The 9,419-nt window shown below is 43.4% G+C and overlaps 1 pseudogene; it reads right to left on the bottom strand.

The window, feature by feature from the left end:
* Window positions 1-5,799: 5,799 nt before the first annotated feature.
* LOC136505660 (acetylserotonin O-methyltransferase 2-like) lies at window positions 5,800-7,226 on the bottom strand (annotated as a pseudogene).
* Between the last annotated feature and the right edge of the window lie 2,193 nt (window positions 7,227-9,419).

The following is a 9,419-nucleotide window of genomic DNA, read 5'->3' as shown; positions in this document are numbered from 1 at the left end:
TTTCACTTTTGTTAATTGGATTGAAGCAAACAATTTACTGTTTTGATTCTTCCTTCACACCAGATGTCCATATCTTTTTGGCGTGAAAAGAAAGCAGTGGGAAATTATAAAAAACCTACTTGCCACTTAGTAGAGCTGTCGGTTATATTAAAAATAAAAAAATAACTGGGTAGTAACCAACAACGACCAATGCATCGAGCAATGACAGAAGTCATCAACTGGCAACCCAATGAAACTAAGCTAACAACACAAGAGGTTCTGCATACCCATATACTCCCTCCGGTTCTCTAAAACAAGTCGTTTTGGACATCGACATGGTCTTTAAGAAATGTCTTTGACCGTAACTTTTTGCTATAAAATATTTATAAAGTATAGTCAATATATACTTTTATGAAACTATATTTTGAGATGAATCTACTTTCATCACTTTTATATTTTCAAACTCAACCCAAAAGAAGTTATTTGTAGTCAAAGTTTAAAATATTTGACTTAAGACAATCTCAAAACGACTTGTTTTAGAGAACCGGAGGAAGTATTTATCTGGCTGCATGCTGCACCGTAGAGGCCACGCGTGGTGGAGTGCTCGGCCCCCAGAAAAAGTTAGCCTTTGTTATTTCTCAGCCTACAAGGGAAAGGTGAAAGTTAGCATTAGTGTGGACCCATTTTACAATAAAAAAGGGTAGCAGGTGCGGGCAACGAAAGTGGAGACTGGAGAGAGAGAGCGTGCGCGTATTGTATGCCATAGGATAGGCTGCTAAATATTTTATTCCCTCGCGATGCATCGTAGCTTATGTAAAGATGGCAACTGGGCCGGAGTGTCTGGCATCCAAAACCAAAACCTGAAACCGGATTAACCGAAATCCGAGGATATTACAATTAAAGATGTACAAAACATGCAAGTAGCAGCTATGATACACGACACGTACAATGTACATGGTACAGAAGATAGTCAAGGCGTCTAGCCATTTACAGAACACACTGTCCAGATATTACAGTCCAAACAATAGTATTACAGTCCAAAGTGCAAAGTCCAAACAAAAGATATTACACACATGTACAGACATACATGGTACAGAAGATAGTCCAAAGTGGCAAAATCCAAACATCCAAACAAATATTACAGTCCAAACATTCATCAATTACAGTCCAAACAAATATTGCAGCGCCACAAAGGTAGAATTGGAGAAGCAACCCAAGTTCAGTACAGTTCACATATTACAGTCCAAACAAATAACAGTACACACACTGTCCAGATTATTACATAGTTCATCATTCATCAATTATGGTGGAATCATCTTCATCTTGTGAAATAAAAATAGAGAGTAGCTCATTACTTAAATGTTCAACGCATTATAAATTCACAAATTGAATATAGAAGGAAACAACAACACTACCATTTCTTCATCTTTTTCATCAAGACAAGTCATCAAAGCACCAACAAAAGTAGAATGAGACCCTGCATTGATGTGATTTTCACAAATTAGTTATATAACTTATACGGAATGAAAACCACATACTTATAGAAATTGCACTTACCTAACATGTCGTTATGAGACCATGCTTGCATACACATAAGTGCCTCAATCATTGATGGTGCAAGCCTACTATGATGTGGACTAATTATTCTCCCACTAGTGCTAAAGGCTGACTCGGATGCCACCGTTGTCACAGGAATAGCAAGAACATCACGTTCAATTTTTCGTAATGTTGGGTATTTGAGCCCTGCATGTTGCCACCACTGAATGATATCTAACTCTTGTGTCCTAGACAGCAGTGGCTCTTCCAAGTACAAATCTAACTCTGTTCACACATAGGTGGAGGTCACAGCTGGTTGTTTGGACATGTAATCATCAAAAGTGCCAATCCAATCTTCATCATCCATCTGAGAAGGAGCACTTGGTCTAGTTTGAGCACCATCTGTTGTGGCAACATCCTCCATACAATCTTGGTATTCCAAAACTAGATTGTATAACAAGTCTTTCACTTTGTTGATAGCTTCCATAGCTACACTTTCTGACCCATGAATTTTGAGAAAAAGAGCATTCAACAATTGTAATTTATACCTAGAATCTAGGACAGCAGCAACAGCCATCAAACCATGCACATCTGACCAATACTTGTTGAATTTCTCTCTCATTTTAATAGACATTTTTCTACCTTAGGAATTTCACTGCTTTGCCACTTCCTAATTGTCAAAAAAATGTTGCATATTTTGGGGAAGAAAAGGTTGGCTGTGACATATTTAATTCTTGATAGTAGCTCAGTTACATCATAGAACATCTTTAACCTATCACAAAGCTCTCTAGCAAACTTCCGATCATCTTGAGATGGAACACAAGGAGCACAAGAAGCAAGGCGCTCAAAAACATCTTGGTAAACTAGTGCAGTGCTAAGCATAATATAAGTAGAGTTCCATCTAGTTTTACAATCAAGGGCAATTCTTTTCTCATATTTTCCTTTCATTTGTGCTGCCATTTTCTCAAACTTCTCATGTCTTTTAGGAGTGGCCGACCAGTATGCGACACTATCACGCACATTATCAATTCCCTTCTCCATGACACTCATTCCATCTTTCACAATCAAATTTAAAATATGTGCAGCACAACGCATATGAATTAAGCGCAAGAAAAATCAAAATGTCACATCTCTATAGATCGATTTCATAAGCAGTAAGCGCAAGAAGAAGACGGCTGAGGAACCATACCTAAGCGACCGCAGATAGCAGCAGGCGCAGCGTTGACCGCGGCCAAGCTCCGGCACACCAGACACAGCTCCGGATCAGCTCCCGCGCAGCCTCGCTCCAGATCTTGCCCCACCGGTGGCACCACAGATCCAGCGTCGTCCCCACGCCCTACACCTGTAGACCGCGGCAGCGGCGAGCGCCGCACTGGTAAGCAGCCCAGCAGTGAGGAAGCAGCGGAGAGGTGGGAAAACGAACGAATGGAAAGCGGCGGCCGAGAGCGAGGAGGGCAAGAGGACGGACGGCTCACCTCTTCTGGTCGGCGAAATGGCAGGAAGACGGAACTCGAGGCTGAACTCGTTGTGCGTGAAGCGTGAGAGCAGGTTGGACTTGCCGACGCCGGAGTCGCCGATCAGGATGCGCCGCCGTACCTACGTGCGGCCATGTGGGGAAGGAACGAGCCGCCGTCGCCCGTCGCTCGTCGCCCCGTCGGGTGGATGCGGCTGCGGCGCCTGGGTGGATGCGGATGAGGGCTGAGGGTTGGGGGCTGAACGATTCCACGCTTATATACTTAGGCTTCCTAGGTGGGCTTCTAGTGGGCTGAAAGTTTCGGAGCCCCGATGGAGCTCCACGGGTCAATTTAAAGATCCGCTCCAAAACCGTGGTATTTCGGGTATCCGAACCCGTAAATCTGTGGGTGAAAACCAGGAACCGAAACCGAAAACCGCGGACCCGAAACCCACGGATATTCGCCCCGAACCCGATCCGCTGCCATCTTTAAGCTTATGGCCAAACTTTTTCTGTGGTCTAGCTTAAGGTCAGCTCCACAGTGGCTACGGTGAACCTAAGCTTTTACTGCTACGTCTGAAATAGGGTGAAACATTGCAAATATACGGTTACAACATATGTGAATAACCACTGCAATATACGTCTAAAACAGGTGAAACATTTGGAACATACACTTGTAACATTCGTTTGTAGTCAATACAATTTATGTAACATCCAAATAAAACATATCCAGATGAAAACAGCTGAAACATTTGGAACACACACTTGCAACATGCTTCTAGAGAAATAGCTGAAACGCCTGAAACATACACTTGCAATATACGTGTATAGCCATTGCAACATGTGCAACATCTCGATCTACTTTTGCAACATCCAAATAAAACACATGCAATATCCAGATGAAACATCTGAAACACTTGAAACATATACTTGCAACATGCGCTTTTAGCGCAATAACATCTTTGTGCTTAACAATGAAGGCTCTCGTCATGGAGCTTGCCGGCAAGGAGGTTGCAGTGGCGCATATAGCTCGTCGGTGCGCCAGCGGAGTGGCGAGCATTGCGCGACCCTGGGTGAGCACCTGCTCGGCGCCCTAGGCTCGAGGCTGCAACACCCCTAGGTGAGCACCTGTTCGGCGGGCTGCGAGCACATTCAGAAGAACATGAGCACCCCTGGCTAGTAGGACGGCAGGGTCGAGCACACTGTGGCTAGCACAGTGTGGGCCTACGCGTGGACCCCATGGGCAGGGCGAGCACGCACTGTGCAAGCTCGAGCGAAATAGTTGTACGCATGGGCGTGCGTGGGGCCCGTGTGACTGCGTGGCAGGGGCGTGCATGTGCGCGTAGCGTGGTTCCCGAGCCGTTGTTTCACGTGGGGCCAGAGGGTGCTGCTAGCCGTTGGGGAGGCATGTGCATAGTACAGACTTTGACCCGCGCGGGCTAGTGGAAAGCCACGCCAGAGTGTGGGAAGTCGCGTCCGGTCCGTCTGGACATCCTCTCGGTAGCATTACCGCACCAATAAATCCATTTAACAAATGTTTTCTATTTTATAAAAGCGACACATCTCTACTATCATGATGCTGCATCAACTAACGGTATTCTTACAAGTGAACTTCAAAAATTGATTGAGGTAGGTAATTTATTTGTTGACAATAGAATAAATTCATAATATATTGGCCAGCACATTATGCCAAATGAAGAAACCGGTAAAGGATTTACTAAAGTTAAACCATTATATCAAAATTGTAGCCATCGACGCTACATATTTGTAGTTGAGAAGTTCTTTATTTGAAACTGTTTCGAGTTCCAAAAATGTCATTTTAAGTTCTCAGAATTTAATTTTTTTTAAAAATAAAATTTTCAAATAACCTTGGATGTTCCTATGGTATATAACAAAGTTGTAGTTATCACTATAATCCACAAGTTTATAGGCCACCAGCTTATACATACCTCCTTCGTATTGCTACTACGATAGCCAGAATGGGTCTGAAAGGATCTTTGTATGGCTATTAGTGCAAACCGTCGAAGGTGGTTTTGGCAGAGCAAAACCGACTCGAAATGTATTAAACTTCGAATATTCTGTTGAGTTCTGTTTCAAACCAATCTTTGGAGATGTTCTCTTAAAATGCCCAACATTATGTTCACATAGCATCCGCACCCACATACAAGAACACTTAAGTAGATCGAGGCAGAAGTATAAGTACGAAATAGAAATGCAAATGCGAGGCAAAACGAGATGGGGACAGAATAATTTGTACTCCGAAGAACAAGTTCACTTGAACCCTATGTATCCATTGAGGCCGTGAGTGACCTCTAAAAGCTGCGTCGTACGTCTCTTGCAACTGTTTTTCTCGAATCCACTAGATGATCTTTTATCTTTGCGGGGCAATAGCCCTCACAAATTGTCATATTGATTCATCACAAGCACGGGAGCACCGGACGCCACCTAATCACCTAGACAGCTTCTCCTCCAAATATAACAAATGTGCAACCGAGATTCTTGACTTATCGCAAGTGCTCAAGGCTAGTCCATACAAGTTCACTAAGGCTCTCAAACTTCAAATCTCTCAAACAACTAATTTTTTAACCTAAATCATTCACGTCCCAAAACAATCACCAAAATATTAGAAGCAGACATGCAGCTATTGTAACCTAAAGAAATCATAAAAATAATCAAACAGTGCAACTAGAAAATGGATGATGTAGGAAAAAAAAGAAACACAGATTCAATTCATGGTCTTTCAATTTTTTTTATGGTATAAGTACAATAAAGCGTTGCCCAGGTTGTTTATAAAGAACAAAATAATACATATGCGGATAATAAGTCCCGCCCTGTGAAGTACAAGCCTTATACAATATATATGGGGATAATAAGTGTTGATATTTTATGGAATTCCTTCCATGATACAAACAGCCATCAATAGCGTAGTCACAATTATTCATTATTTATCTCCTATTGTCGTGGTACTTAATTGTATAGATAGATTGTTTCCGCCTTGAGCTTCTTCATGGAAAAACCTCAATGATTGAATGAAAACCTAATATGGGCGTGATCTTGTAATCACTGAACCCAGCTTTTGAAAAGATTTTTCTCCATTCGTGATCCTTCCGCTCAGACCCACGCCATATCGCATCATGGACATATCAAACATCACTTGCGTTTCTTTGACAACTTTGTCTGATCCACAGCCGACCACAGCATTCATAATGATCACTTTTCCTCCAGCATCTCTGGACGGAATTGCTCTCTTGCACTGTCGAAGTATCTTGACAGAGTGGTCGTCATCCCAACAATCCAAAACACTCTGAAACATACACGTGAATACATAGACATCATTATGTAGTTATCCACATTAATATTCCATGCATATATATAGATCACTAGCTAGTACTACTACCACTAATAATGAGGAGGAGGAGGAGAGGATATATAGGAATATATTTATATTTACCCTTAGGAAAACAGCATCTGCAGGTGGAATAGACTCAAACATGTCACCGGCGAGCGGCGATGAACTGCACCATGCTATGATCAGTACCAGGCACCTTGATGATCACTTGTTCGAGGTCTAGTACACTGCAGTTGATGGGCGGAAAGGCCGTAGCGATGGCCATAGCGGCAGCGCCATGGCCCCCTCCAACATCAACCAGCGAGGTGAGCCCACTGAAGATACTGCTGATGCAGGTGTCTTTCAGCATGAGGTCCATAGCCATGCTGGTGTCCACGGCACAGCCTTCGTTCATGGCTTTGTTGTAGGCGGCATCGTTCTTCGTGAAGCTCCATGGAGGCACACCATGTGCCATCTCGAAGAGCGTCGTGGTTCTGCCAGGAGGCGGAGCAGTGCCGACATGTCAAGCGAGGCGGCTGATGCCTCCTTGTTATTGTCGACATCGCCGACGAGGACACTGGACACGGGGGTGAGCGTGTAGACGGTCTCACTCTCACCATCGTCGTCGTCGTTGCCAGCTGCAGCTCGCTACTCACCAAAGATGCCGAAGCAGGTAAGCATGCGCATGAGCCGCCGGAGGTGCGAGCGCTTGGCGGGGTGGACGCCGGTGCTGGTGACGAGGTCGGAGATGGCTGCTGCGCCGCCGCGGCGGTGGATGGCGCCGGGGATGCCTAGTCCAACCGCGCGCGCCAGAGCCGAGGACTTGATGTGGTGAAGGCCGTGGTGATACAGCTCCAAGTAAGTTTGGTGCTGAAGGTGGTTGTGGGCGTTGTTAGGCTCTTGTTGCTCTGCATGAGCAGAAGGGGACATGGTGAATTGGTGAGTGATGAGATGTTGTTGATCAATTTTTCAACTGTCACTCATATTTCATACATGGATGGGCCTCGATTAAAGCCGATTTTATAAGCGAGCATCATCCAGCGGACAGATGGAGAGAGCTGGATCTTTTTTGTTTTAAGCCCCCAAAATTATAATATTTTAATAATAACACATTCATAACTAAACTTTCAAACACTATTCTTTTTCAACACAACACTGCACATGACGTGACAAATGAACATACTCTCTCTGTCTCAAAATAAGTGCACATCTAGTATTTCGAGGACATTTAAAACATTGTACTTTAAGATTCACAACTTTGTAATTCTAAACTTTGCACTTCAAGTTTTCTGAACTTTGTTGTAACATATTTCTAACTCTCTATTCCTATATCCAAAACTTTTAAAATTTGATACTAATAATATGGTATTTTATTGATGCACAATGCTTGCATGGCGCAGCCACAAAACTTTCTTTTTTTTCGTGATCGGAGAATATAGCCCCTTTTTTATTAAAATGAGTGAATTACACGACGCAGTTACGAGAGAACCCTCATAGCACATATTACAAACCACCAAGCTAGTGATGAATGACATGGAATAAACATATGAACAGAAAAAGAAGGAAAAAAGAGCAACTGCCCTCAACACCCAAGACCTACAACTGAGCCTGCGACAAAAGTAATCAACACAAAGGTCGCCTACAACAGTGGCGGACCCGGTGGGTAGTCCAGGTAGGCCTAGTACTACCCACAAATTTGGCCCAAAATTCTATTACTAGTCTACAGAAAACCGGCCCACGGTCACTCTCGTCTCAGCCCAGGCCGAGAGGGATCGAAACGGGGACCTCCTGTCTCAGGCTGCAATGCGCTTACCAGTCCAGATACGAAAGTTTGTTGGATAGGTGATACCTGCAACCCTATTTAATAAGGGAAAACAGGGAAAAATACCTCTTAATTAATCTCTCTTTGTTATGCTAAACCATATCCTAAACGACTTTGTTTACCAGTATGGAGGGAGTATTTATGTAAGTTTCGAATCTTTTAAATGTATTATCGTAATTTGGTTAATCTATAGCTATGTTTGCTGAACTTTTTGTTTGGATTTTATAGTATTACACATGAATTTTTTTTACTAGGACTACCCTGGTCTTGAGATCCAGGGTCCGCCACTAGCCTACGAGATAGACAAAGCCGTGGTGGCAAGCATCCACCCAAAGAAGGCATATGAGCAACAAGAAGCAACGACGGCAAAGCATCCGCCAGCGAAGACCAAGCGACCACGGCGGCCAGGCATCCGCCGAGAAGTGAGCCTCAAAACTTTGTAACTCGAGTTTGTTCCCTTTTAATTATTTCAGTGTGCGGTCTGCCTAGTTAGTTTTTTCTTGTGGTTTCTGTCTGCTCTGAAACTTCTTCTAAACCCTTGCATTTCCGTTGATGCAATGGAAATGGGAATCGCCTTCAGTTAAAAAAAAAATGCAACCGATGACTCTATTCTAGTGTGCTGGAGCTACGCGTTGAGCACGCCAGACTCAAAACAACGGCGGCTAATCCCTCCTTGCTCGCTAAGAAGACTAGCTTCTGAAGTAGTAATCGTATCTATTAGCCATTGTGGATAAGTAGGAACTATATGGTTTTGAAAATCACACCTGAAATGTTGTTAACATGCCTGCCAGCATTTGTATCTCGACTGTTGTTGGGAAGTAGTACAGATACGTTAAGGATTTGATGATAACTATAAAATGAGGTGACTCATCAACGACCATACAACTACATGGACATGGTGAATTGTGAGCAATCAACCTGACTATATCCTCAATGATTGGTGTGTGTTTGTTATGTACGTGGCCAATGCAAACTACAACAGAACAGTTTGCGTAAACAATTGCTACTCCTGCTCCTTGGCTGACTTGACACTGGTTCCAATTTTACCGGATATATCTGAAGAGCCGTGTCTCTCCGATGTTATTAGGTGAAACCCTAGCTTTTAGCTTAGGTTGGACGTACCTGAACGGGAAAGAACTCGAGTTGGCCTTACTTGTATTGGTCTAATATAACACATGTTACCCTACCCTATGTCAAATTGTTAGCTCTCATTGCAATGTATGGACAAAAAACTAGGTAAGACAGATCACAGTTGCAGGGGTTTTCTCAGCAAGAAAGGGAGAGAAAGAAACGCACTGGGG

The sequence above is a fragment of the Miscanthus floridulus genome, chromosome 14, assembly GCF_019320115.1.
Source record: "Miscanthus floridulus cultivar M001 chromosome 14, ASM1932011v1, whole genome shotgun sequence".
Lineage (NCBI taxonomy): Eukaryota > Viridiplantae > Streptophyta > Magnoliopsida > Poales > Poaceae > Miscanthus > Miscanthus floridulus.
Note: the sequence above shows the minus strand (reverse complement) of the source record. Positions and strands in the feature narration are given on the sequence as shown.